Genomic DNA, 27,334 nt, shown 5'->3' on the forward strand with positions numbered 1-27,334 from the left:
GGCATCTTCATGGATGAGTCCCGCTTCCCAACTGACGCCGAGGGCCAGCGAAGATGAGTGTGGAGCCGCACCAGACAGCGGTAGGGTACCACCAACCTGATCGTCGCCCGCCATAAGGACGGAGAACCAAGAGTGGTGACCTGGGGTATCATTTCTTTTCATAGCAAGACCCCTTTGGTTCTCCTCCGCGGCACAGAGGTACGTCGACGATATTCTACGGCGCGTTTTATTGCCCTTCACGGGAAGCCAAGGTGGGCTTGCGTGCAGAAAGATAATGCCCACCCGTACGTGGCGAGAATTTCTACTGCTTGTCTTCGTGCTTGCCACACCCTACCTTGGCCAACAAGATGACCGAATCTCTCCCCAATTGAGAACGTTTGGAGCATTATGGGCAAGGCCCACCAATCATCTCGGGATTTTGACGATCGACCGCTCCCAATGGACAGAATTTGGCACGATATCCCTTAGGAGGACATCTAACAACTCCTATCAATCAATCCCAAGCCGAATAACTGCTTGCATAGGGGGCAGAGGAGGACCAACGCGTTACTGAGTTTCTCAATTTGTGAAGCTCGTTCTCTTGAATAAATAAATCATTCAAATTTTTCAGAAAGTGTATTGATTTGTTTTGCCTGTAGATATACCTCTACCAATTACGGTTGCAAATTATTTCGTTTTGCCCCGGCCTTTTTTTTTTTTTTAAATTAGTCATTTTTGTTTTATTTTAATATTGACCTACTTATGTTTAGTAACCTTTTGAGATGCTGTTATTTATTTGTTTTCTATTTTTCCAGTATGCTTTTGTCTTCACCCCGTCTTTGTCGTTTCCTTTCTTCTGTCCATGTTGTTCTTCTTATTTCTTCTACCTTGAAAGCGTTGTAATTTTAGCATCTTTTTTTTGTTAAAATGTTTCTTTTTCTTATTTCACGTTCTCTGGTGACGTTTGTTACTAGTTCTTCTCTTATTTCTGTAATCCATGCTACTGTCGATTTATTTTTCGAGAAATACTGGAATATTTATTTTGTTAGCTTCAATTCATTCATTCGGTAGATGTCTCCAAAGGAAACTAACCTTCCCTTTGCCATTACTTTTTATATTTGCTCAATATATTTGTAGATCTCCGCATTACTCATTTTCCAATCCACTGTAGTTTATTGTACCCATTATTTTTCTAATAATCCGTCTTTCTAGCACGTCTGTTCTATCCAACTTACAGTTCATCGTTATCATTGACACGGATGTAAACGTCCTGGTATTACGAGTGTTTTATAGTGTTTTAGTTTTATTAATCTGGATACGTTTTTGTTACTGTAGTTTTTTTTTATCAAGGCATACGCTCTTTTCCATTTTACCCCCTCTTACATCTGTTGCAAATTTTTCTAGTCCATTTCATGTATCATTTCTTCAATATATTTAAATATACTATCTCGCTCTATTTTGTCACCTTGTGTTTATTTTGATGTTTCTTGTATTTTTTTGTGTTGAAGTTATTTTTTCTACTGAAATTTTGAGACCAGTCCTATGTACTATTTTTTCTATCATTTTTTTGTGTAACTACTATTCTCAGATATTTTGATATTATCGCGAAATCGTCTGCAAAAGGAAAGTAGTTTACCTTGTTCTATTTGCTTTCCTTCTCCTGAACTACTGGCTTAATTTTGTGTTTTTTCTCTTTTTTAACTCCAAATTCCAGATCCTTACATTTTCTTTAAAAAGCACAGTTAAGCAATAAAGGTGATGAGCCGTCCCCATGTCTAACATCAGTTTCTATTTAAAATTGCTGAGGTACTTCTGTCACACATTTGACATATATTTTATTTGCAAGACTTTCACGAATTACATTCATTAATTTTGCCTTAAGACCAAATTCTCTCTAATGATGTTATGTGTTGTTTCTCTGTCGAATCAAATGCCATTTTCTGAAATAAATCATAGTATTATAGATTTGCTGATTAATATACTTTGGCGAATTTTGATTTTAAGTAAAAAATATTATTGATTTTACATTTTAAAAATCTGTCTTAATTATAAGCCAATGGCCTTGGCGCAGTGATAACACCGGTTCCCGTCAGATCACCGAAGTTAAGCACTGTCGGGCTTGGCTAGCACGTGAATGGGTCAGCGTCCAGGTCTGCCGAGTGCTGTTGGCAACCGGGGTGCACTGATCCCATGTGAGGCCAGTTGAGGATCGACTTGATTGAGAAGTAGCTACAACGGTCACTAAAACTAACAACGGCCGGGATAGCAGTGTGCTGACCATATGCCTCTCCGTATCCGCATCCTGTGATGCTGTGATGCCTGACGGCTGAGGATGACACGGCGGCCGGTCGGTACTGTTAGGCCTTCGGACGTTGCCTTTTTTTTTTTTTTTTTTTTTTTTTTTTTTTTTTCTTAATTTAGATATGAAAAACACAGATGGAGAAACTGGAACCGACAGAGGCAATTTTTTTTTTTTTTAATTAAATATACCTATTGGTACGTCGAGGTATCGACCCTTTCCTTTCGAGACTTTTCTGTTGGTATAGTTTGCTATCGACAAATTTATATCGACGCGTTTCTATCGATATTTTCATGAGTACGAAACTTGTGTTACGAATCGGTACTACTTACGAGTAAAGTATCGATGCTGTTCCTTCGACAGCCTGAGTCTAAGTAGGAGACATTGTCACACTCATCGATTTAATTGTATCAGAAATGGCGATTTTAGAATATCGCCCTCTCTCGGATAAATTTCTGCAGACGGTTACGAGGCGGTGCTTAGCGAGGCTGCGCCCTCTGCAGTTTTGTTTTCTCGCCGCCCCCCGCAGCTCCCGAGCGCTCCTCCGCTACTACTTTGCGGCCGGCGGCGTAACCTAAACAACATTACTCGCGGGCGGATTGCGCTAAATAACGCACGATCGCGCGACTCGCTCTGCGGCGGGCGGAAAGTAATTATCGCTCTGGCGGGGCTGGTGCGGGCCGGCGCAGCCCGCGCGGCACGCGCAGTCTCCGGGCGCGGCGCCGCTGCGACGCGTACCGTACCGTATTACCGCCGGCACTTTCCGCATAATGCATCAAAAGCGGCGCCGGGGCGGGGGTATTTACGGCTGCGGCTAAAGAGGTAAGTGTAATGGTGTTAATTTAGCACGCAAGACGGCGCCCCTCCCCCTCCTTCCCTTTCCTCCTTCCTGGCGGCGCTCGCCTCCAGCTAATGTATTTCATCTTACCCCAGGGAGGAGCAGCAGCAGCAGCAGCCGCCGCCGCCGCCGCCGCTGCCGCCGAGCGCCCTAATGGCTGCGTTTTAATTAGCCTAATGGACTCTAAAATCTCGGCGGTTTACACAAACGGAATTTGAACAATGCCGCGGCGCGGCGCTATCTGCTCCGGCGTGCGGTGCGGCTGCCGTGTCCCAGCGCAGCTCCTGCTGCTAATAATTAACTGCGCTTCTTATAGATAGGTGGAGCGAGGCGCCGCGCCGCGCCGTGCTGTGCTACCAGGCTGCTGCTGCTGCACACCGGCTGCGCTGTCGCCTCCTGCCTGACTGCCTCACCGTGCACGCGATCCCCCTCCCTCCCCACCCTTCACCAAACAAGTCCATATAAAAACAAAGGACGGGCTAAAGTCTAAATCGGGCCCAACGCCAAGCCACGGCGATGTACTTCCATCGCTCATACGTTGGCAACACGTCAGTTTCTTGTAGCCAGCGCGATGATACTTTTACATGCCTACCTCTACGTCTACATCTACGTGATTACTGTGCTATTCACAATAAAGTGCCTGGCAGAGGGTTCAATGAACCACCTTTATGCTGTCTCTCTACCGTTCCACTCTCGAACTGCACGCGGGAAAAACGAGCATTTAATTTTTTCTGTGCGAGCCCTGATTTCTCTTATTTTATCGTGATGATCATTTCTCCCTATGTAGGTGGGTGCCAACAGAATGTTCTCGCAATCGGGGGAGAAAACTGGTGATTGAAATTACATGAGAAGATTCCGTCGCAACGAAAATCACCTTTGTTTTGATGATTGCCACTCCAATTCACGTATCATGTCTGTGACACTATCTCCCATATTTCGCGATAATACAAAACGAGCTGCCCTTCTTTGTACTTTTTCGATGTTATCCGTCAGTCCCACCTGATGCGGATCCCACACCGCACGGCAATACTCCAGAATAGGGCGGACAAGCGTAATGTAAGCAGTCTCTTTAGTATACCTGTTGCACCTTCTAAGTGTTCTGCCAAGGAATCGCAGTCTTTCGTTTGCTCTACCCACAATATTATCTATGTGATCGTTCCAATTTAGGTTATTTGTAATTGTAATCCCTAAGTATTTAGTTGAATTTACAGCCCTCAGATTTGTGTGACATTTCGCGTAATCAAAATTTAGCTGATTTTTTTCAGTACTCATCTGAATAACTTCACACTTTTTTCTTTATTCAGTGTCAATTGTCACTTTTCGCACCATACAGATATCTTATCTAAATCATTTTGCAAGCCGTTTTGATCATCTGATGGCTTTTCAAGACGGTAAATGCCGACTATTACGACTTGTCCGCACTTGTTACGAATTTATCACCTTAATTATAGAGTTACGCGAAGTTACCAGAAATTTTCGGAAATAGACATTTTACAATCTGATGTTTCAAAAAAATCGAGAAATTTCTCTAATCATATAGTCTGATAGTAAAATATGTTATAGATTGTAATGATTTCCTTCCTAAGTACGCAGTAAATCTGTCTACGAATAATTTCGTCACCACAGCTTACTAAAGGCGCGTTTACACCGCGTTCGAAACAGGTTGTCCACCATTGATCGCGGCTAGTACTGGACTGCATGTGTTCGCAACATGTAATCAACATCTTGGCTGTGTCGGAATCACGTATTACGCTTTGTCGGAAATATACCCCTTGGCGTGTAAGTTCCTGCAACAATCGTCGGTAGGGTCCAGGCCGAATGAGGGAGCGCTGTGGTCTGGGCAATATTTTCGTGGCATTCCTTGGGTGATCTCGTCATTCTGGAAGGCACAATGCATCAACACGAGTATGCATGTATCCTTGGGGACCATCTCCATCCCTAGGTGTAGTTTTTTTTTTCGTTCCCCCATACAATGGCATACACCAGCTACACAATGCAATGTGTCACACAGCTCACTGTGTGCAAGCGTGGTTCGAAGAACACGAGGATAAGTTTACCGTACTCCCCTGGCCACCAAACGTCTCAGATTCAAACCCAGTAGAGGATGTGTGCGACTACCTCGATCGGGCTTTCGCGTCATGGAAAAACCTAACCCAGATGGCCGTACCACAGGAGTTGCCATGGCCCCACAATCCTCTCGGTATCTTTCAGATCCTCACTGACACTCTTCCTTCTCGTTTGCACTGCAAAAGGTGGTTATTCAGTATTTCGGCAGGTGGTCGTATTGATGTTACTGGACCGTTTACCTGCCTTTGGTATCTTAGGATTGTGTGCATGTCTGACGGTGTGTTTCAAGTCTCATAGATCATACATACCAGCTTGTATAGTTGTTCGGTTGCCACTTCCTCCAGTGATAAGTTGCTTACAAGTGCCAGATAATGGAACATTAATGTGACTGTGTGTGAGTAGCACCCCTTGCACGCATGGAAGTCTATATGTCATGGTTTCGTGTCTTTGTGTGTGTAAGGGAATGGAAGTGTGGGCGTGGGAGAAAGAGGAGGGAGGGGAGGTAGCTGTGTTTGGGCCGTAAAACGTAAGCGCAGCCCCGAGCAGGAGTGGCCGATGCTGCGGCTTGGTGTGGTGTGTGTTGTCGGGTTTGCAGACGGCAGGCAGCAGCCAGCGGAAATGCGGCGCTGGCCGGCGTAACGGGCGCTGATAAAGTGGGGGCGGCAAAGTGGCTGTGTCTTCTCGCAAGAAAGCGATGGCCATTTCCTTCCTGCGCGCGCCGCGCCGCGCCTCGCCGTACCTCGCGATAGCTCTTGCGGGGGCGGGGCGGCGCGGAGGGGCAGACCTGCCCGCCCTCCTGCCCGTACAGTCGCGTCCCGCCTCTCTAGACCTCCCCTCACTGTGGCTCCAGTTGGTACGGTCAGTGCAAGTTCGGTTGCGGATTGTGGATAAAAGGGCGTCTGTTTCATTTTCTTTCCTGTTAAACAAGCTGACTCAACTCGCACAGTAGTAAAAACACCGGTGCTGGGTTCAAATTCCAGCCGTGCGTTACAGAGTTAGGTATGCCGTGATTTTCCTAAACGACGATGATTAGTCAGACGGTACCGAGCCTAAGGCGTCACCAATTAACTCTTTAAGGTGCTCCGGAAAGGTAGGAAAACAATGCAGAATTCATTCACATAAAAAGTACTTTTTCTTACAAATTATTGGAAAACAAATTTGAAAAAAAACTATGACGTGTAGGCTACACATTTCTAACCACTTTAACAGACGGATTTCTGAAGTATTGATTAGTTTTAGGATAATAATTATTTTTCTAAAACGTGGATATAAAAAGTAAAAAAAATCATCTACCCCTTTCTGTATATGTGAGGCTCTAACTTCTTTGGGATTTATAAAATAAGAAAAACCCTTTGTTAAAAAATGCACAATACTCCAGTGAGTATACACTGTAATTTTGAACAAATTCTGGCAACTAGAAACTGAGAAAAAGTACAGTTTATTCTAACTTACGGGAAGCAGCCATTAAAGTTGTCAATGAATCCCAGCTCCACACATGATGGGCTCTCCGCGACCTCTTCCATCTCGCAATATCCTTTTTCCTGCTTGTCTACCCTGTCTCGCTATTATTTCAATGTTTTTAACAGTTCTTTCTCATACCATAAGCCTTTTTTTTTATTTTCACACTTGTTTCACTGTGAAACGACCAACAGTTTGTAGCAGCCTTTTCAGGTTTTCACATAGTGCAACATTTCCTTCATTGAACGTTGTCGCCGCGTGGTTTGAGGCGCCATGTCACGAATTGCGCGGTCCCTGCCGCCGGAGGTTCGAGTCCTCCTTCGAGCATGGGTGTGTGTGGTGTTATTAGCTCAAGTTAGTTTAGTAGAGTGTAAATATAGCGATCGATGACCTCAGCAGTTTGGTCCCTTAGGAATTCACACACATTTGAATGTTGTCACTGCATCAAAGACACCGATGTGCAAGGTACTGATTGCCACAACACTATCCTTGGCAGTTGTAGCCCAGATTATGCTCTTGATGGACTTGTTAGGACTGTGGGAGTGGCCGCGAAGACATTTCCTCAATCGACGTGCACCTGACACACCTTTGAAAGTTTCTTTCTGAACGTCCGCTATGGCAAAAGGAATAGTTGGTTTATGAATAAATTTCTTACCATTTTGCTGTGCTGTGTTGTATTTGCACAAGGCGTGTGATGCAAACTGCCCATACAGCTTTTCTCATATCTTCTACGCTACTAACAGTTCGCCTGATGGTCATACCGTAATAATTTTGAATTATTTCTAAAAAAAAAATGGTTCAAATGGTTCTGAGCACTGTGGGACTTAACATCTGTGGTCATCAGTCCCCTAGAACTTAGAACTACTTAAACCTAACTAACCTAAGGACATCACACACATCCATGCCCGAGGCAGAATTCGAACCTGCGACCGTAGCAGTCGCGCGGTTCCGGACTGCGCGCCTAGAACCGCTAGACCACCGCGGCCGGCAATTATTTCTCCGACAGATCATGTTAGTCTGTTCTTACCATCTAATCCTCTGCCATATCCAATTTCTTTCCATGGTATGGAATTTTTAGTCGTCGCAGCCTCGTATCCATTCGCTTTTGCATATGACCTATGTACTTCTGCTTAGCGATAGTTACATTTTCTCCATATTGCTTCTCTTTCTCAACTGCTTTGAAAGTTTTTCAATCCCCATCTTCTAAATAATTGCCGTCTGTGACGTGGCATTCAAACAATCAAATTTCATTCTGAAAACTGTCAAATGTTTGTGGTCACGCTCACACAATATTTTGTTTAAATGAATGAATAAACCAGAAATAACGCAATAATATATATGTCTTACATATATCGTTGGAAAAGTGAAAATCAATTGATTATATCGAATAAAAGAATGAAAAATTTCAAGTTTCAACCTGTCCGGAGCCCCTTAAATCAGTTAAATCAGTGAAACGGTTATGCCAGTCCGTGGCCTGCTCGTTCTCAGTGGTTTCGACAGACATATCCGTCCGCAGCATTATGTGGCTTGTATCTAATGAGAATGAGGTGTTTGAGGCCGACAGGTGTTTTAATTGCTGTCAGCTAATGCTTCCACCACTAGACAGAAACCCTCGTCAGTGAAAATAATGTATTCTCGGTCGGTTATATCGTTTTTCGTTGTATATAGCGCTAACGAGACAAAGTATGACTGTCTTTATCCTGAAATGAAATCCTCAAATTGTTTTAAAGCTTGCTGATGATTTTCTCAGAAACCTTTATTGTTATGGATGGGTCCGCCTTTTTGCAAGTACGCAATTATTTTCTACAAGCCTGCGAACTGAATTCAGAAGACCTTGACATTTGGTGCACTAGCCCAGGTGAACTATAAGTTAAAATTTAAGAAATTGCAAAGGCGCGAGATTAAGGATACGGAACCTAGATAAGTTTACAGAACTAGAGATGGTTTAGTGTTTCAGGGGGAGCATTAGGCAATATTTGACAAACAGGGAAAGGAATACAGTAGCAGACGATTGGGTAGCTTTGACAGGTGAAACAGTGAAGGCAGCAGATGATGAAATAGGTAAAAAGACAATACCTAGTACACATTCTTCAATAACTTACGAAAGCAGAAATCATAAAAATGTAGAAAATGATGTAGGCGAAAGGAAATACAGATGCCTAGAACCAGAAATTGGCAGAAAGTGCAAAATCTAAGCAGGAATGGCTAGACTACAAATGTAAGGGTGTAGGAACATGTTGGGGAAAATAGGTACCGCCTATAGTAAGATTAAAGATACCTTCGAGAAAAGAGAAGCAACTAATATATACAACGTGAGTAAGGAGGGGAGGTACATGCTTTGAGATGTGATAGCACTAGTGATTCTGAACAAAAAACTTCATATGGACGTATACCCTATTTCGAATGATTTCCAAGATAGAACACATTTAATATCACTTTTGTACGTTTTTCTTGAATAACTCGAAAACCGCACCCTGCAGCGAAAACGTGTTCAGTACAAAATTAACTATATTAAATTTCCTACAAAAAGGATCGTATTCGTTTTTTTCTCTAGAACTAATGGTTTGTGCGAAGAGCGCACGAGAGTGTTAATAAAACTCGCTCGACGCGCATGCGCTGTAGCTTACGTAGTTTTTGTAGGCCAATTTGAGGTAGCATAACAAGGTAGCAAGTTGAGGCGAACAATGTGATATGGGACACTTTTGGTCCATCAAGTCGGGAAACTACCTCAAATTGGCCTACAAAAACTACGTAAGCTACAGCGCATGCGCGTCCAGCGAGTTTTTCAACATTCTCGCGCTCTCTTCGCACAAACCATTAGTTCTAGAGGGGAAAAAAATACGACCTTTTTTGCAGGAAATTTAATATAGGTTAATTTTGTACTGCGACGCGTTTTCGCTGGAGGATGCGGTTTTCGACTTATTCAAGAAAAACGTACAAAAGTGATATTAAATGTGTTCTATCACGGAAACCATTCGGAATAGGGCATAGGTCCACGAGAAGTTTTTTGTTCAGAATCAATAATACTATCACCCCTCAAAGCATGTACCTTTCCTCTTGACTCATCCTGTATACACGCAGTGCAATTGACATGAACTCGAAGGCGATATTGTAGAAAGGAAGGAGGAAGTAGATGAAGATGAGATGGGAGACATGATACTGCGAGAATAATTTGGCTGATGAGATACTAAAAGTAGTAGACGAGTTTTGCTATTTGGGTAGCAAAATAATTGATTATGGCCGAAGAAGAGAGAACATAAAATGCAGACAGGCAAGAGCAAGAAAAGTATTTCTGAAAACGGAATTTTGTTAACATCGAAGTTAAATTTAAGGGCTAGGAAGTCTTCCCTGAAGGTATTTTTCTGGAGCGTAGCTTTGTACGGAAATGAAACATGAGCAATAAGCAATTCAGATAAGTAGAAAATAAAAACTTTTGAAATCTGGTGCTGTAAAAGAATGCTTAAGACTGCTTGTGTAGACCGTGAAACTAACTGAGGAGGTACTGAGTTGAATTGGGGAGACAAAAAATTTGTGGCACAACTTGACTACAAGAAGGGATCTGTTGATAGAACATCTTCTGAGGCATCAAGGAACTGCCAGTTTTTTATTGGAGGGAAGTGTTGGTTAAAGCTGTTGTGGGAGACCAAGTTATGATTACAGTAAGCAGTTTCAGATGGGTATACTTCGGGGTTCATGCAGATGCTATTGACACACCAGTTAGAAAAGCTAAACGGCTCAGCCATTATCGCAGGTTAGGCACATGACAAGTAACAAATGAACACCTTTTCAAACCTGTACATGTCTTTTGAGCCCTACTATTCAGTATGTCGTGTGGCCACCATGCGCTGCAATTAGAGCTGCCACAAGTCGTGGCGTTGAATCAATAAGGCTCTGAATACTTTCCTGAGGGATTTCCCTCCACAGAGTTTGTATCAGAGCCCACAAATCCGTGACATCAGTTACTGGAAAACCGTGACGCACCAAGTGCCTACCAACCATGCCCCAGACGTGTTCGATGGGCGACATGTCTGGCGAACGACGCTCTTTGAAGAAGGCCTGTATATTCGTCGCAATATGTGGCCAAGCATTGTCCTGTTGAAATGTGGCCTGTGGAGATGCCTGAAGCAGGGAGAGTACCTCAGGCTCCACAACCGAGTTAGGTACCGGTTGCTGCTCAAAGTGCTCGCACTATGTACGAGACGAGATCGGTTGTTGTAACCAATGGCGCCCCCAAACCATCACACCTGGTGTTTGTCCGCTGTGCCGCTCCACAATGCAGCCCTCCAGGTTGCCCTCATCACTGTACCGCCGGACACGTATGCGGCCATCACTGTAGGACACGTTTATGTGGGACTCATCCGAAAAGATTACATGTTGCCACTCAGCACCCCAGTGACGGTATTCACGCGCCCATTGCAGTCGGAGGAGCTTGTGGTTCCTGGACAGTGGAAGCCGAATTAATGGCATGCGTGCAACCAGTCCAACCTGCAGCAGACGGCGAAGAACCGTCCATGCAGACAAGTTCACACCTGTTGCAGTGCTCCAGCGACGACCCAACACTGTGGATGACGCTGTACGGTCCGTAATAGCCATGCGGACAAGATGTCGGTCATCCCGTACTGTGGTCATGTTCCGTGGTCCAGTTCCCGCTCGTCGCTGCGTACGACCTTACTCTATCAATTGCTTCAACACACGCATCACTGTCGTTGCAGCATTCCCTGTGCGAGCCGATATGTCACGGTATGACAACCCCGTTTCCCGGAGACCGGTCATTCTGCCCTGTTCGAACTCGCTCACATTCCGATATGGCTCCCTTTGACGTCGACGAGGCTTACTGGCATTCACTGTATTGTTTGCACCTTGTGTGACAGCTCACGTATTGCTTGCACACTCGTCGCCACTTCCACCAAGTGTGGCACTATTCGGGTAATAAGTTTGCACTTTTCACGAACGGCAGTGTATTTCCTAGACCACTTCCAAGGCATCTAGTTTGTTCTCAGATAAAGCAGATTTGCCTTCTGCTACAGTCAGAGCAACGTGCCAGAGCGACATGCAGTACTAGCTGTTTGCGTACTGGACACTGATTACTACGCCACGCCAGTGACATCCCTTATGTCGTACTAAAACACGCTCTCTACACCGAATTGAACATATGTTGTATCCGCACGTTCACTAGCCGATCTAAAGGATCTGGACACTGCTAGTGGACATTATTATAGATGTGTCCACACTTCTCCTTTATGACGACTCGAACTCTAATGGGGACACTTTCAGTGATGTGTGTGTATGTCTGTGGAGGAATGACATCCCACCGTCAAGAGCCGAAATCCGAGAGGGTAGTGATGTTGGATGCTAGGATCTGGAGCAAAGTCGACGTTCAAGCGCATCCCGAAGCTGTTACACCGGCGGGGTCAGGGATTTTCTCTGCCTCGTGATGGCTGGGTGTTGTGTGCTGTCCTTAGGTTAGTTAGGTTTAAGTAGTTCTAAGTTCTAGGGGACTTATGACCACAGCAGTTGAGTCCCATAGTGCTCAGAGCCCCCCCCCCCCCCCCCCCCCCCCCGAAGCTGTTACAGTGGGTTCAGGTCGTGACTCTGAGCATGTCAGTCAATTTCAGGAATATTATTGTCCACAAACCGTGTCCTCACCGATGCTGCTTTGTAACATACAGCATTGCCGTCCTGATACAATCAATCATCGTCTCCGAATTGTGCGCATTACACAGTGGTGTTAAATGTGTTCATTACTTCTGCATTTACTGTTGTCGTAAGGGCAGTATGAGGGCCACACCGTAACCACGGATAACAACCCCGTACCGTAACAACACATTCACCGCACTTCACTGTTGGTACCACACATAACGGCAGGTAACGTTCGCTAGACATTCGCCAAAGCCAAATTCTTCCATCAAATTTTCACAGCGTGTGGCATGATTCATTACTGGAGGTCACTAGTTTGAAGTCATCCAGTGTCCACCACCTCTAGCCTCACTTAGCACCGACTACAGAAACGAGGAATTGCTCATCATTTTTTCTAAAACAGTCCTGGTCTTACTTCCAAATCTTTCACGGGCCGGCAGGTGTGGCCGAGCGGTTCTAGGCGCTTCAGTCTGATACAGCGTGACCGCTACGTCGCAGGTTCGAATCCTGCCTCGGGCATGGATGTGTGTGATGTCCTTAGGTTAGTTAGGTTGAAGTAGTTCATGTTGTAGAGGACTGATGACCTCAGAAGTTAAGTCCCATAGTGCTCAGAGCCATTTTTGTCTTTCGCGAACCCAACAAAGCTGGATTAATTAAGAGAATTTTTACTTATTTCAACAAGTTCGAAATGCGTCGATGAAAACCAGAATACGTTCTACTATAACTGACTAAGATAACCAAACGCGGTACTTTACCTTCACTGATTATAATGCACTAGTAGTAAGTGTGGTGTCACCGCCAGACACCACACTTACTAGGTGGTAGCCTTTAAATCGGCCGCGGTCCATTAGTATACGCCGGACCCGCGTGTCGCCACTGTCAGTGATTGCAGACCGAGCGCCGCCACACGGCAGGTCTAGAGAGACTTACTAGCACTCGCCCCAGTTGTACAGCCGACTTAGCCAGAGATGGATCACTGACAACTACGCTCTCATTTGCCGAGACGATAGTTAGCATAGCCTTCAGCTACGTCATTTGCTACGACCTAGCAAGGCGCCGTATTCATTTGATCTTTATATTAATGCCTGTACAGCCAAGAGAGATGTACACCTATTGTGGATTAAAGTTAAGTATTATATCAACTACGTACTTTATTTGCTACTATTAATTCCCTTAACTGTTCCAGACCTCGCGCCAGCCTGCGTGAGCTTAAGCGCGTGCCTTTCGGCTTCCTCTCATTGTGACTTGGTACCGTTGCAAATACTGAGTACACTGATTACCAAAGAGGTCACATTTGAATTGTCCTAACTAAAATTATCTCAAAGTTTCATGACCCCTTTAGTCAGATTCTGCTTAACGGAGGTTACTTCAGTGCTAAGGGAACAAATCTGTAGAATCTGCTTGTGGCTAACTTTGCTTTTACTTGACTTGTGATGGGCAAACTAACATTCTCGCATGCACTCTTACAAAATAACATATGCCAATATTTTTACATACAAGGTGTCCCAGGAGGAATTTCTGCATTCAGGCTTATGGTAGGAACGATCATTCGAAGCAGAAAAGTCGAGGAAATATGGGCTCTAAAACGCGTACCTCAAAGAGCTATGAGCAGTTGTTTCAGTTAGCGAAGATGAATAAGTCCTCATAGTTCTTAACGCGTGCACTTTAGTTCATATGTTTAATGGACATTTATTTCTTTGTTTGGTCCATACTACCAACTGTCAGTATACGGAAAGCAAAAAACTTGAAGCAGAAGAGTTTTCTTTCACAGCATTTAAGATAGAAAATGCTTATAACTCTAAAGACGTGCATTTTAGAATCCATGTTTACTAGACTTTTTTGCTTCGAATGATCGTTTCTGTCATGTCCGTGAACATAGACTACTACTCCTACATGCAGTCTATACGAGAATGTCTGTTCCCTAACATTTGAGGATTTAATGAAACAAATTGGTTACACATGTATCATTCAAAGTATCGCTGGTCAATACTTTCACCCATCTTTCGGGCAGTGTACGAATCCCGCGTCAAAAAAATTGTTCATCTTTTGAAGCCATCCACGAATCAATCCAATTTGTGACTTCTTCATGAGATCGGAAGCGTTGGTCACCCAGGCCATGCACCATCGATCTAAACAGGTGATATTCAGAGGGAGCAATGTCTGGAGAATACGGCGGGTGGGGTAGGACTTCCCATTCTAACGTTTCCAAGTACGTTCTGACCTCTTTTGCAACGTGGGGCAAAGCGTTGTCGTGCTGCATAATCACTTTATCGTGCCTCTCGCTGTATTGCGGCCATTTGTCTTTTAATGCTCTGCTGAAATGCTTTAATTGCCTTCTTTAACAAGCACCTGTGATTGTTTCACGTGGTCTTAACCCCTCATAGTACACGACGCCCAGCTGGTCCCACCAAATGCAGAGAATGATCTTGGAGCCGTCAATATTCGGTTTGGCCGTCAGCGTGGAAGCATAGCAGGGATATCCCCATGATTTTTTGCGTTTAGGGTTATCGTAATGAACCCATTTTTCGTCCCCGTCACAATGCGATGCAGAAATCCCTTTCCTTTTTGCCTCTGAAGCAACTGTTCACAAACACACAAATGCCGTTCAACGTCTCTTGGTTTCAGCTTACAAGGGACCCAATTTCATTCTTTCTGAATCATGCCCATAGCCTTGAGACCTTTTGAAATGGCTTGCTGTGTCACTCCCATTTATCGTGCCAATTCTTCTTGAGTTTGGCGCGAGTCTTCACTCAGCAATGTCTCCACTTCTGCATCTTCGAAAACACCCTCTCTTCCAGCATATGCCGGTCTACGACATTAAAATCACCGTTCTTGAAACGTTGAAACCACTCATGACACTTTCTTTCACTAATAGCGTCCTTACCATATGTACTTGAGAGCATTGTATGAGACTCAGCCGCTCCTTTCTTCATACTGAAACAAAACAGTAACACCTCCCGCAAAAGACGACAATTAGGCTCGTAAACTGACATTTTCAATCAAGAAGAACTTTATGATGCAGACACAAATCGACTAATGTTTGAATGAGGTTATGTTGACCGATGTCAAAGCTAACTGCCTGACGTCTGCGATCTGTTTCTTTCGACCGCTACATACCCTTGTCGCCACCCATCGGCAAATGGCGGAAGCAAAATGGTACACCTTACACTTAAAAGGTCATCTGTTCGCTATCGAAGACATCTATGTGGATAAGACGAATGATTACGTCATCTATATGATGAACTAAGAACGGGTAAATCACTAAGAATTAGCAGTGTAAACTGACCGACCGGAACTTCGTAATAGATTCTGACTGAACTATGTAGTAAACATTGATGGATGCAGTACGTGTTGTGCATAAAAACACAAAGCTTGACATGAACTGAGTGATCATAGTATCTGGAGACACTTCTATCAATAACTGATAAAAGCATTTCAGCATAAAATTTGAGGCTGGAAAGAAGATGGAAAGTGAACGTTTGTTATAAGTTACGTCGTATTACACATCCAGTCTTCCTGTTGCTAAGCAAAACTCAATTTGGTACTTTCTCTACTAAACAGAAAAATGTTCGCAAACTAATGCTACCGTAATGAGACCGTTATTCACTGGGTGAAATTTTATTTCAAACATGAAATTTAATGTTCACACTGTTCCTGTTATGCGATACGATGGCAAATTGTAGCTGTGAGAGAGTTTTACACTGATTATGAAACGGTCTGCATTTCTTATGACTTTATAAACGTCTGCATAAAAGTTAGTTTACATGTTGTTTCTAGACATGAAACGAAGTTGATCGCTTTGTAGATTCCTGGAAGATTCATCTGTCTCATCTGGCGCCGTACTCGCCGAGCTGGATGCTCTGTGATGCCGGTGTACTGCATCCTTTCTGGCGATTGCTGGACCACAGTAAGAAGGCGGTTGCTGTCTTGTCATAGGAAAAGTAATTCATAGAAGGCTAATAAAATTTTCGCTGCTGCTCCCGCGCGTCGTCTCGTGGCTGAACCCATGCTGCAAATTATGTGAATGCTTCGTGTAACTTCTTTCAGAATCATATTATGTAATTTGAAAGTGGAGGGGGAGAAAGAGAGGAACTCGTGAAGTAAGCTCCATCGGGACTGTACGCGGAGTCAGCGGCGCCGAGTGAAAATGTGTGCCAGACCGGAAATCGAACCCGGGACCTCCTGCTTATAAGGCAGTTGCGTTAACCACCGCGCCACCCAGACACAGTGTTTATCGTAATTGCGCGGACTATCTTGGTACGGAAGAACAGACTACACGCATTCACGTAATTGTGTCGCCTCGATGGGCAATGAATCCACCACCTTCACTGCGAAAGCACAATCATGTTCAGCCTCGTGCAGGGATCTCAAAATAGAGGTAACATGAAAGAACAGGTCATTGTACCACTCAGAGAAATCATGGTGCTTTTGCATTCTCTTGGTAGCCGGCCCATGTGGCCGAACGGTTGTAGGCGCTTCAGTCTGGAACCGCGCGACCGCTACGGTCGCAGGTTCGAATCCTGCCTCGGGCATGGATGTGTGTGATGTCCTTAGGTTAGATAAGTTTACGTTGCTCTAAGTTCCAGGGGACTGATGACCTCAGATGTTAAGTCCCATAGTGCTCAGAGCCATTTAAACCATTTTCTTGATGTACTCTTGAGCTCTTCCTCTCAACTTCTTATGTGCCGAGTCTTGAAAAATCTTCTCTCACGTAATTCTTGGTTCTGGTTTTTCGTCTTTTCTTTACGGTCTTCCCTTCTTGCGATTTCATATTCTGCGTCGAATTTCAGAATTAGTTTTCCCCTCGAGATTACGGGGGGTATTGCAACAATTGCAAAGCAATCGCGTTCTCAAAACTTCTGTGCGCTTCTCGCCTCCTCACGTTATTACTGCGTTCTCCCTCTCCGTACCGCGTCTCTTCTTCGCTTTCAACAGACTTTCAAACTGCTCTGCCTTTCACGAGATAATTAATTTTTTACTAATTAACTCTTCGCTCTCACCCGACCTTTGCTGCACATCCGAGTTCCGACCAAGACTGACTATATTTCAAAACTTCACGTTCTTTTCTTAAACTAGTCCGTCCTTTCATTCATCATCATCATCACCATCACCATCATCATTTTCGTCAGATTCCTGCTATATTAGCAGTCCTTTGCCTCTCGATTTTCTGCGATCCATTGCTTCCTTCTTAAGGCTGCTGTATGTTGTACCGTCCATAACGTCATCCAGTATCTGAAATCTCTTCCTTCCTCGCTTCCTTGTTCCTTCTACATAACCTTCTAAAACTGTTTTTATCAGTCCGTCATTCTTTCTAAATATATGCCCAATCCAATTTCTTTTTCTTCTTTTTTATTACATCTGGTAACAGTTCCGCCATGTCCAAATCTGTCTTTCTTCCTCAAAGTCCACCTTTCAGCGCCATACAGAACAACACTCCATACAAAACATTTTATGAGTCTTTTCCTCAGTTCTGTGTCCAGACTGCTGCAGAAAATTCTCCTTTTCTTATAAAATTCCTCTTTTGCCATTGCTATCCTTGTTTTAATTTCTGTGCTGCACTTCCAGTCGTTCTCTTATCCTGCTTCCAAGATACTTAAAATTTTGCACCTGTTCTAATACTTCTCCATTCAGCATAATTTTTATTTCTTTATTTCCTCCTAGTGCCAATACTTTTTTTTTTGTTTGTGTTAATTTTCATTCCATAATTTTTGTTTGTGTTAATTGTCAATCCATAATTTTTTCCGTTAGCTTTAATGGTATCCACTAAACCCTGTAATTCTTTTTCTCCTGTGGCTAGGAGGGCCATGTCATCAGCAAATCTCAAACACTCTAGTCTTCTTCTTTCAATTTCTACTCCTTTGTCATCTAATGAGCATTGGTCAATCATATTTTCCAAGTAGAGGTTGAAAAGGGTAGGTGATAGCATCCTTGTGTTGCTCCTTTTCCTAGTCCGATCCAGTTTGTACTTTCTCCCCTCACTTTAACTGAGGCTTTTTGATTCAGATATAATGAGTTTACAGGTCTTCTGGTTTTGCAGTCCGCTCTCTTTTCCCTCATTGTAGTCACCAGCTTGTCCCAAGCCACATTGTCAAATGCTTTTTCTCGATCAATGAAGCGCATATAGAGGTCTTTTCCTTTTTCGATAAACCTTTCTCCCGAGATTCGCGCCTTTCATTACAGGACAAAAAACCTCACCCTTACAAAATATAACAAACTTTCTTCTAAAAATCACACATGCTACCTATGTCCATCTTAACACTTCCGAGTCCCATCTGAGATCATTTCACATATTTCTTCCCACTTACATTTTTTTTTTCATAGATTAAACCTTCCGTACTGGACCAAATCTTCAGAATAAACGGAAGTTGTATGTAGTTGCATCGACAAAATAATCCTACAACTTCATACAGCATTTTTCCTTACATTTTCATTTACACCAAGTACCATCAGTCGACTCGGACAGCTTTAGAGGAGTTGATATATCTCTGATGGATTTGTTACTCACGTGATTAACAATAACTTGACATGAAATAGCAAAAAGAAATTAAAATAATTGACTAATTAGCGTACAGTCCTGCTAAATTTTAGAATGGCGAAATGCTGTTACGTGATCGTAGAGGGGGGTGAAAATATTCCTGTTGTACTGCTCCCTTCTTTCTAACTCCCTGCTCACAGTCCCTGCGGAGGTGTACACATTCCGCTTTTCACCAGCTCATGCTGGCCTAATAACCAGGCAGACCAGCTGCCGCACGTTATCAGCAGAACGAGCAGGCTCTTTACTACCATCCGAGCCAAGCTATGCCAAACCGAGTTGAAGAAAAGTCCTTTTCTGCGCGAGTCTCATAGGACAAGGCCCAATATACTAAATATCCATTTTGGGTCATTGCAGTCCAGAAAATGGTGAATTTCATTTGTTATTTTCTTCCTTTTTGATGTTTTTGAGCTTATTTATTTATCTTTAGATATCAACTGTTTTCTCTGCAACTTCACCTTCTTTCGACTAGTTCTCAGTTCGAACAATCATCAGGTCACCTCTAATACATGTTTACTGTAGTAAACACAACCCTCACTGAAAATAGAGATCCTTTGCACCTAAGAATCTGAGGATGACTATTACACGGCAATGCCAGCTAAACTAACGTTTTGGAAGTCTGGTTTCTGTAACAGTATGTTTCAGCCAAAATGACCCAGCTGTACCAACTGTCATTGCTTTTTTCAGAATGTGTACTGCAGGTTCGCTGAATTCATTCTAAGTGGTTAAAATAGTTCATGGTAAATTCCTCAGACGTATTTTAACAAACTCGAAGTTCATTTTTCATATTATGTTACTCTAAAAAATACTCGTATGCAAGAACAAGCTTTTCATTCACATTAGGCTTTCATCGCATTACTTTACATATCACCACAATTTTGTATTTTCAATCTGACATACTGCTTTCACCATATTTTCCAGGCTCTAGATCCGGCCGGAGTGGCCTTGCTGTTCTAGGCGCTACAGTCTGGAGCCGAGCGACTGCTCCGGTCGCAGGTTCGAATCCTGCCTCGGGCATGGATGTGTGTGATGTCCTTAGGTTAGTTAGGTTTAATTAGTTCTAAGTTCCAGGCGACTGATGACCTCAGAAGTTAAGTCGCATAGTGCTCAGGGCCATTTGAACCAGGCTTCAGATCTTTATAGTAACATTTCAGATTCTTTTTATAATTATTTTAGGCAAATTATAGGTCTTCAGCCTCTCAGACCTAGGTACGAGGGCCCTGTTAGTATACAAATGCAGGATTGCAGTTACTTTCCGGAATGTATGTGGGACTCAACACAAAATATTGTTTATTTAACCAACTTATGTTCTGTATTGCCTTAATCGATAGCAAATCAATATAGTGTTTTGCAGAGCAGATTTAAACATTCCAAAATATCCCTCAGTTACCCTAAATGATTTATTTCAGCCCGTCCAAGTCATCCTAAAAATATTTCCCAAATTTACCAAAGGCGAGTTGTTTGTGAACAATAATGAATGTCATTTCAGAGGATCAAAATCAAAACGTTTATAATCTCAAACAAAAGTGAATTCTGTCTACAGGGTGTTCGGAAATTCCCGTTACAAACTTGTAGGACTTGTAGAGGAGAGTGAGGACATGATATTTGAATAGGAACCGATGCACCGAAACGTACGGTTTCCGTGCTACAGCCGTGTGAAAATATATTTGCTAGGTAGGTATGCAACAGGGTAGTCATGGTGGGGGAATGGTTGCGTCTATCCTACCTCTCTGACTTGGTTCGAGCCTCCTTCACGTGTCTGTGAGTGTCAAAGCAAGATGACTGAATACACGTTTGCAGAATACACCGACATGATCCTTCTGAATGGCGAACCTCACGGTATCGGAAGAGCTGTTAGCCGCCTTGATCAAGATCGTTCTCCACAATGTCCGACTCCATTGTGTACCCTTTTCGCCACTATTACGCAACGCCTTCTATAAAGGGACGACTGTGGTGCTGCAAGAAGACGCCGCTCAGAGAACTGGAAGTGGCCGTACTGCATCACGTTGAAGAGAACCCGTCAACGACTATGTGAGCAATTTCGTTGACTATTAATGAGTGGAATTGTAAAACAAGTGATGTACTGGGTCACGCCTAATCAGTTAATTGTAAAAGTGGTCGAGTTAGCAAAATGTTTTCAAATTGTTTTAACATGGAAATAATACGTCTCCAGACACTGGTTCCAGTTCAAAATATTACCTATTCAGTCCCCTACACATATATATGTCCTAGAAGTCTGTAACAGGGCTTTCCGGACAATCTGCATAATATCTTGTAATTTCCTGTCTCACAAATCCTCTCCGCCGGCCGCAGTGGCCGAGCGGTTCTAGGCGCTTCAGCCCGGAACCGCGCTGCTGCTACGGCCGCAGGTCTGAATCCTGCCTCGGGCATGGATGTGTGTGATGTCCTTAGGTTAGTTAGGTTTAAGTAGTTCTAAGTTCTAGGAGACTGATGACCACAGATGTTAAGTCCCATAGTGCTCAGAGCCATTTGAACAATTTTCCCATTTGCTGTTTATGGTTTTCAATTCTGATGCGTTATAGCTGACTGTATTCTTAATGTGTCTCCTGAGTAGAGTTTGAGTGAATTACGACGGGATCGTTAAGTCTTTCTACACGAAGAATTGATCGTTTTCACTAATTAAGCTAAAGACGCTCTCGCTGAAGGCAACTGTGGCAGGTATTTAATATTTTTCTTACCATTCAAGCAAGCCGAAGAAGCCGTTGAGAGTTATTTTTCCACTCATATAGTTTTCTTGTAAGTCTCTACTAACTAGGAGAAGAAAATCTTTTGCCCAGTTCTCAAACTTCGTCTTCTTACTATGTCGTGCAATTGCTTCTTGGCTGCTGTGACTAGGTACTTGTACTGAAAATATATGTGTTCCAATTAATATTTAGAGAATGGTGTTGGGATCCTACTTACCTAACCTGCATGTGGTTAAAATATATAATAATATCCACATAACCTTTGAAATTTACGTTCACCGCATCTCTGTCGTCCCTCTTGGTAACGCACAATTTTTCATTGTTCGTTAGCATCCTTAATGTATGGTACTTAGGCACCACAAACGTTACAGTACTGACGTCCATTTTCTGCTCTAGAAAGATTTCAGCTACAGGTAGCATCAGACATATGCGAGCAGCCCGTAGTGACTTGCTTTTCACGCGTTCTACTTTAAAATTGTGACTCAAGCATTTTCGCTTAATGTTTATGTTATACGTGACGTGTAAGTACTGCTTCTTTTTGTACTGTTAATCAGTTTTCAGTCTTCAAACTGTATTTTTATGCTTTTACTTAAGCAAAAAGTTACCATGTCTGTTGTTGTCAAATAAAACTTTGCCTGTTAGTTCATGCTCTAAATACTGTTCATTTTAATATCCAGCTATCTATATGTTAAATGTAAGTAGCGCCTAAGTAGATACTACCTAAAATAAAATGTTTTTTTTTAATTTTTTTTAAAATTACATTTACGTTAAGTCCTCATCCTCACTTCCATATTCCTCCATTCCTGAAGGTTAGGTCCGGCTGCTCCACTGTCAGGAGCAGACTGTAAGGTGTAACTTGACATTGTACCTATCAACTTTAACACTGAGTCAGGTAGATCAGATGATAACTTCCTATTCGCTGTAGCGCACTACTTAATATAAGAATCGAGTTCAGAGGATCGATATTCATGCTATTACGCCATTTTCATTTGTCAATCCTCATTTGACTAAAATTCCTCTCCACTTGTGCAGTTGAGTTGGGGAGACCTAACACTTTAATTGCGAGACGCCATAACTTTTGAAAGCAATTCATGCCTGTGAAATTTTTATAAGTAACTGCTTCAGCCCAAAAATACGCTAGATTACTAGCATCGCACCACGTTATGAAACTGATATTCCGTCACTGACTAATGATGGGTTCAGTTACGTCGGACTTACTACAACCAAGTATTTCATCTAATTAGTAATCGATTCTTTAACAGACTTGAGAAACTCGTTCACATAGAATATTTTTATTTTTTTCAGGATGTGAATGTCCTTAGAAAGCCTGTTTCTTAGTTCTTTAGTGAGTTTCATTGTGAAATCTGTGCTCCGTCTACAAAGGATGTTTTCAGAATCACCACTGAGTTTAATTTCTAAAATCGCTTTCTCTACATGCGAATCACTTGTCAGGATGTCTACTTTCGCTGTAGGTATGATAATTCTCCTTCTCGCTGACTGGATGAGATCTGTCAGATCCTGAAGTAATTTTGTAAGGTCAGCGTTCTCACTTTCAAAAGCCTTGGTTGTCTTTTGCTTTCCCATTACTGTTAATTTTAAGTAACCCAAAAATGACTTATTCACAGGATTGCAATACGTGGACGGCGTTTATGCTGTGTATCAGTTTTCTTTAAATCTGAAAATCTGAAAGTGAAGCTTCATTTCTTCACAGTGCGATAATATTCTTGTTACAACAGACTTAATAGAAAGCCATCGCGTCTCACACGCAGCTGGAATTTTCAAACGTTCCTCCCCTTCATTTAATGTTTTATAAATATCCCTGTACATTGATTTGCGCTTAGAGGAACGCGAAAACCAGTTGTAGGTTTCTCGAACTAAAAAGTCGATATTTCTTGGCAGTGTCTGTTCCGTTACATGAGAGACTGCGAACTGCAGTGAGTGACAAACACAGCGCATCATAATCAGGTGTGGTAAATTTAAATCTCGTTTCAGCCTTTCAGATACACCATTGCTTATTCCTATACTTACTGAAGCAGTGTCAACCCCGACTCCAGCCATATTTCTTGCTTTAAATTTATGGCACTCCAACAAAGCTTTTATTGAATTAGCAATGGCTTCAGTTGTGCCAAAATTCTAATTCCACCAAACCAAGAACGCGCACAATATTTTTTCCATTGAGGCGCTGAAATAGAGTATACAAACGGAGAGAGTGATTTTGTAATAGATATTAATGGATATATCTATTGATTCATCTAAAATTAAGCAGAATCCATTTTCACAAGTATCTTGACGGACAATATGTCTCCACTTAGTTTTGTGTAACTGAACTTCTCTCGGACCTGAAAATTGTCTTTTAGGTAATTCCACAAGTGCTCACACGAAAGAAATGAATTGTGTTCAGTAATGAACATGCAGATTCCTGCTTCTGACAATTTATGAGCATTTGTTTTAGTCTCGCTTTTAATCGGAAGCTTCCGTTGTCGAGAACTTTCGAAAGATCCGAAATTTTCTGTGTTTTAACATGCTTTGTATGTCTGCTAATTTTGCATATATTTCGCACTTGCAGTAAGTGCTGTAGGCTCTTGTACTGTCATTTTCAACAGAACGTAACCAGTCTTAAAATTGAGGATAGGACTCCCATAATTGTCTGTAATGTTGTTCGTGGATTAGGTCCCATCGCGAAACACCAGCGAAATGCGCAGTTTTACACACGTAAAGACTTGGAATCAAACACTGAAGTGAACGTAACTCAAAACTGCAAGCAAACTGTATAACCGACTGCGAGATTCATTGTTGCAACTTGTTCACTTGTTTTGTTCGTTGGATTAGGCGAGGGAGTTCACAGCGCAAGTTGTTCTTGCTTCATAGATGGTGCAATACAGGAAGGAATCGCGTTCATTTACTCAGCAAAGCTCTTACTGAATGTTATTGTTATGTAAGGTTAGTGCTAACGCCAGGAATATGCTGAAATAACGCTTACTCACGTGTTACAATGGAAAAGAAATCCTATCGTTCCCCTCTCATACTAAAGAATCCACAATCGCGAGAGAAGTCTTTGGTGTACATATTTTCTCCGTATGCCTCTCTACATTGTTGCAAAAATGTTATAGAAGTACCGAATGTAGGATATAATCTGGAAGTTACGGTAGTGAAAATTTTAAGATTTTTCATAAAGCATCCAAGCAGACCCCGAAAAGTTCGCCAATCCCAAACATGAATTTCAGTCGCTGTTGTGCTCGGCAAATACCTCATATTTAATTACTTGTCCCCCATACTGGCAACACTGGCGAGCAGTATTGCTGAGCTATATTGTCGATAATACACAGATTCAGTGGGCTATGTATTGTCTGCAGCTGAGAAGATTGCGTGCGGCAGAAATGCAGTTGCGAGTGTGGTGACGTGTTCTAAATAAAATGGTATACACTGTTCTAAAACCATTCTGCAGTTATATGAAGTCTATAACTGTGACTGACGTGAAGAGGTTTGTTTGCTCGACGTAAATATATTAAATCATCTCACCTCTTCAGTGCTTGCTACTTCCAGAATAATGTACGCTAAATTCTCCCTTCTTTTTTATGGAGACGTCATTTCCAAAAAAAGTCGTTATTTTTTCGTTTTACTTTGAATCGTAAATATTAATCCGGAAATGCCTGCAGACTATATGCATATTATATTATATACCGTAATTTGTTGAGTTATTACTGTGTCATGACCCGCTCCCGAACATTTGAGTGAGATACCTTTGTGACGCAACTGGAAACAGCTGCTCCAGCCTTCCACTGAGGCAGCCGGGCTTCCCGATACAGCTGCCCCTGGTGCCAATCTGCCATTATTTGCGCTGCGGGTGGGCAGAAATCGGTGTTTCATCTGTCTGCAATAAGATTGCTAATTCCGACAGTGATGTGATTGAATACTGATTGAACACTAACTCAGTTGCAGCGTAGTATGAGCCGGAGCGCGATTGCCACTAATTTGGTTTTTCGTGTCGGTTGTTTCCCCACCGCCTAAACCGAATTTTTCCCTTATTCACGCATTCGTTTGGACACAATAACCGTATGGAATCCGCTACACATACTGCGCTACATGATGCAAAAAAAGTAGCACTCACCAAAGAACCTGTTATTGTCGGATGAAACGCTATTTTCACGTCGTATGTCCAGAGAGGTTGATGCGTATTGTGGCAAATAACATAAAAAGTCGTAGAATTCTCCAAAGTCCGTATTATTCTTGAGTGATATGACGTTTTCACGTTGTCCATCAGTAGGTATAAATTTTTGATACTGCTTATTGAGTTTCGTTTCGTTAATCAATAACAGATAATTACTTTGGCGAATGTTCTGTGCTGCGTACAAGGTTTGGTGAGTAGCGCCAGTAGCTGAGGATAGCAGATGGATACTGTTTTGTCTCTTATGTACGGTATCAGTTATGTAACAAAGACTTTTGCATATTTATTATTTCTGTGGCAGTAGACTAGCAACAAAGGCATTATTGATTTTGTAAAGCGTCTAGGAATCTCAGCGGCTGCTCCTGCTTTACTAGGGTCATGGCATTCGTTCAACGATTTGCGTTCGAGCAATTCTTCCACGGTGACAGAGTTATAAAGAACGTAGTAATAAACGTTAAGCCTTATCTCAGGGGGAGAATTAATGATTACTTTGACGACAAATTGTGCTCGTGACTTCGAAGCTGCAATCACTGAACAGAAACTTTTCTAATGACGACTTTATGGCTACAATCGCTCATTTACGTATTTTATAATTTATTTGCTGATATTAATATTACACTTCACATTTCAGTTACTCTTCATTTTCTATTATCTTATTCTCTGCACCCTTTTTATACTAAGTTGAGACTTCCAAGCTAGACAACTGATTGCTGAATTTCATTTGTTACTTATATAATTCATTCGACACAACGAAATTAACGTAACATTTCCTTTTTAAGTATTCGTCCATTTAGCGAGAGGTAACGGTAATGTTATTTCAGTTGTCTGATTTTCATTTTTGCTTTCGCTGTTAGTAATAAGATCATTTGGAGGAAGATAGAATATGGGACATTTCAGATAATGTTGAAAAGAATTCTATAATACTCTCTTTAAAAAATAAAATAAAAAACGACGCACAGTGAAGGAGTTATCCAAATTGGTCACTAATTGATAAAAGGCGTCGACGGAAAATGCAAAATTGTAACCTTTGACGACTGGTGAGTGAATATGTGTCGTTGCACCATAATTTAACGGCGCAGGACCATCAGCACTTCAACATATGTAAACAGGGAGACACAACTCTCAACCGGTTTTGTGAATATCGAGTTAGAAAATCTTAAGGCTGTTCATATACTTTCTATGATTTCTCGCGTTCAGTGAGTCCACAATTGAACGAGTAAGCGTTGGTTTCACAAGGGCAAGATGCCTAGATCGAATCTGGCTACCGCTACGGTCGCAGGTTCGAATCCTGCCTCGGGCATGGATGTGTGTGATGTCCTTAGGTTAGTTAGGTTTAATTAGTTCTAAGTTCTAGGCGACTGATGACCTCAGAAGTTCAGTCGCATAGTGCTCAGAGCCATTTGAACCATTTTGAATCTGGCTACTGGTGCGTTTTTTGCTCCCAGGTTATTCTGCCAGCGTACAGTACTAAAGTAAATCCTCCCAAACATATTCCTCAGACGCGAACAGGTGAAGAACCTTATAAAACGACTACTAAATTGCTCTTATTGCGGAAGATAGATGGTTTTTAGAGAAGATAGCTTAACAACTCGATCAGTCGTATACCACCAGTGTGTACCAATATTCGGTGATTTGCTTCGGTACGCCGCTGAAA

The 27,334-nt window shown here is 42.4% G+C and overlaps 1 protein-coding gene and 1 non-coding gene across 3 annotated transcripts in view; one reads left to right on the plus strand and one right to left on the minus strand.

The window, feature by feature from the left end:
* LOC126457060 (chromosome transmission fidelity protein 18 homolog) overlaps window positions 1–27,334 on the plus strand; it is a 485,881-nt gene that overhangs the window by 411,445 nt on the left and 47,102 nt on the right. The window lies entirely within an intron of this gene.
* On the minus strand, window positions 16,429–16,502 carry Trnai-uau (transfer RNA isoleucine (anticodon UAU)). Its single transcript has one exon. It is a non-coding gene; the product is annotated as a tRNA-Ile (tRNA).

This window comes from Schistocerca serialis, chromosome 2 (assembly GCF_023864345.2).
Source record: "Schistocerca serialis cubense isolate TAMUIC-IGC-003099 chromosome 2, iqSchSeri2.2, whole genome shotgun sequence".
Taxonomy (NCBI): domain Eukaryota; kingdom Metazoa; phylum Arthropoda; class Insecta; order Orthoptera; family Acrididae; genus Schistocerca; species Schistocerca serialis.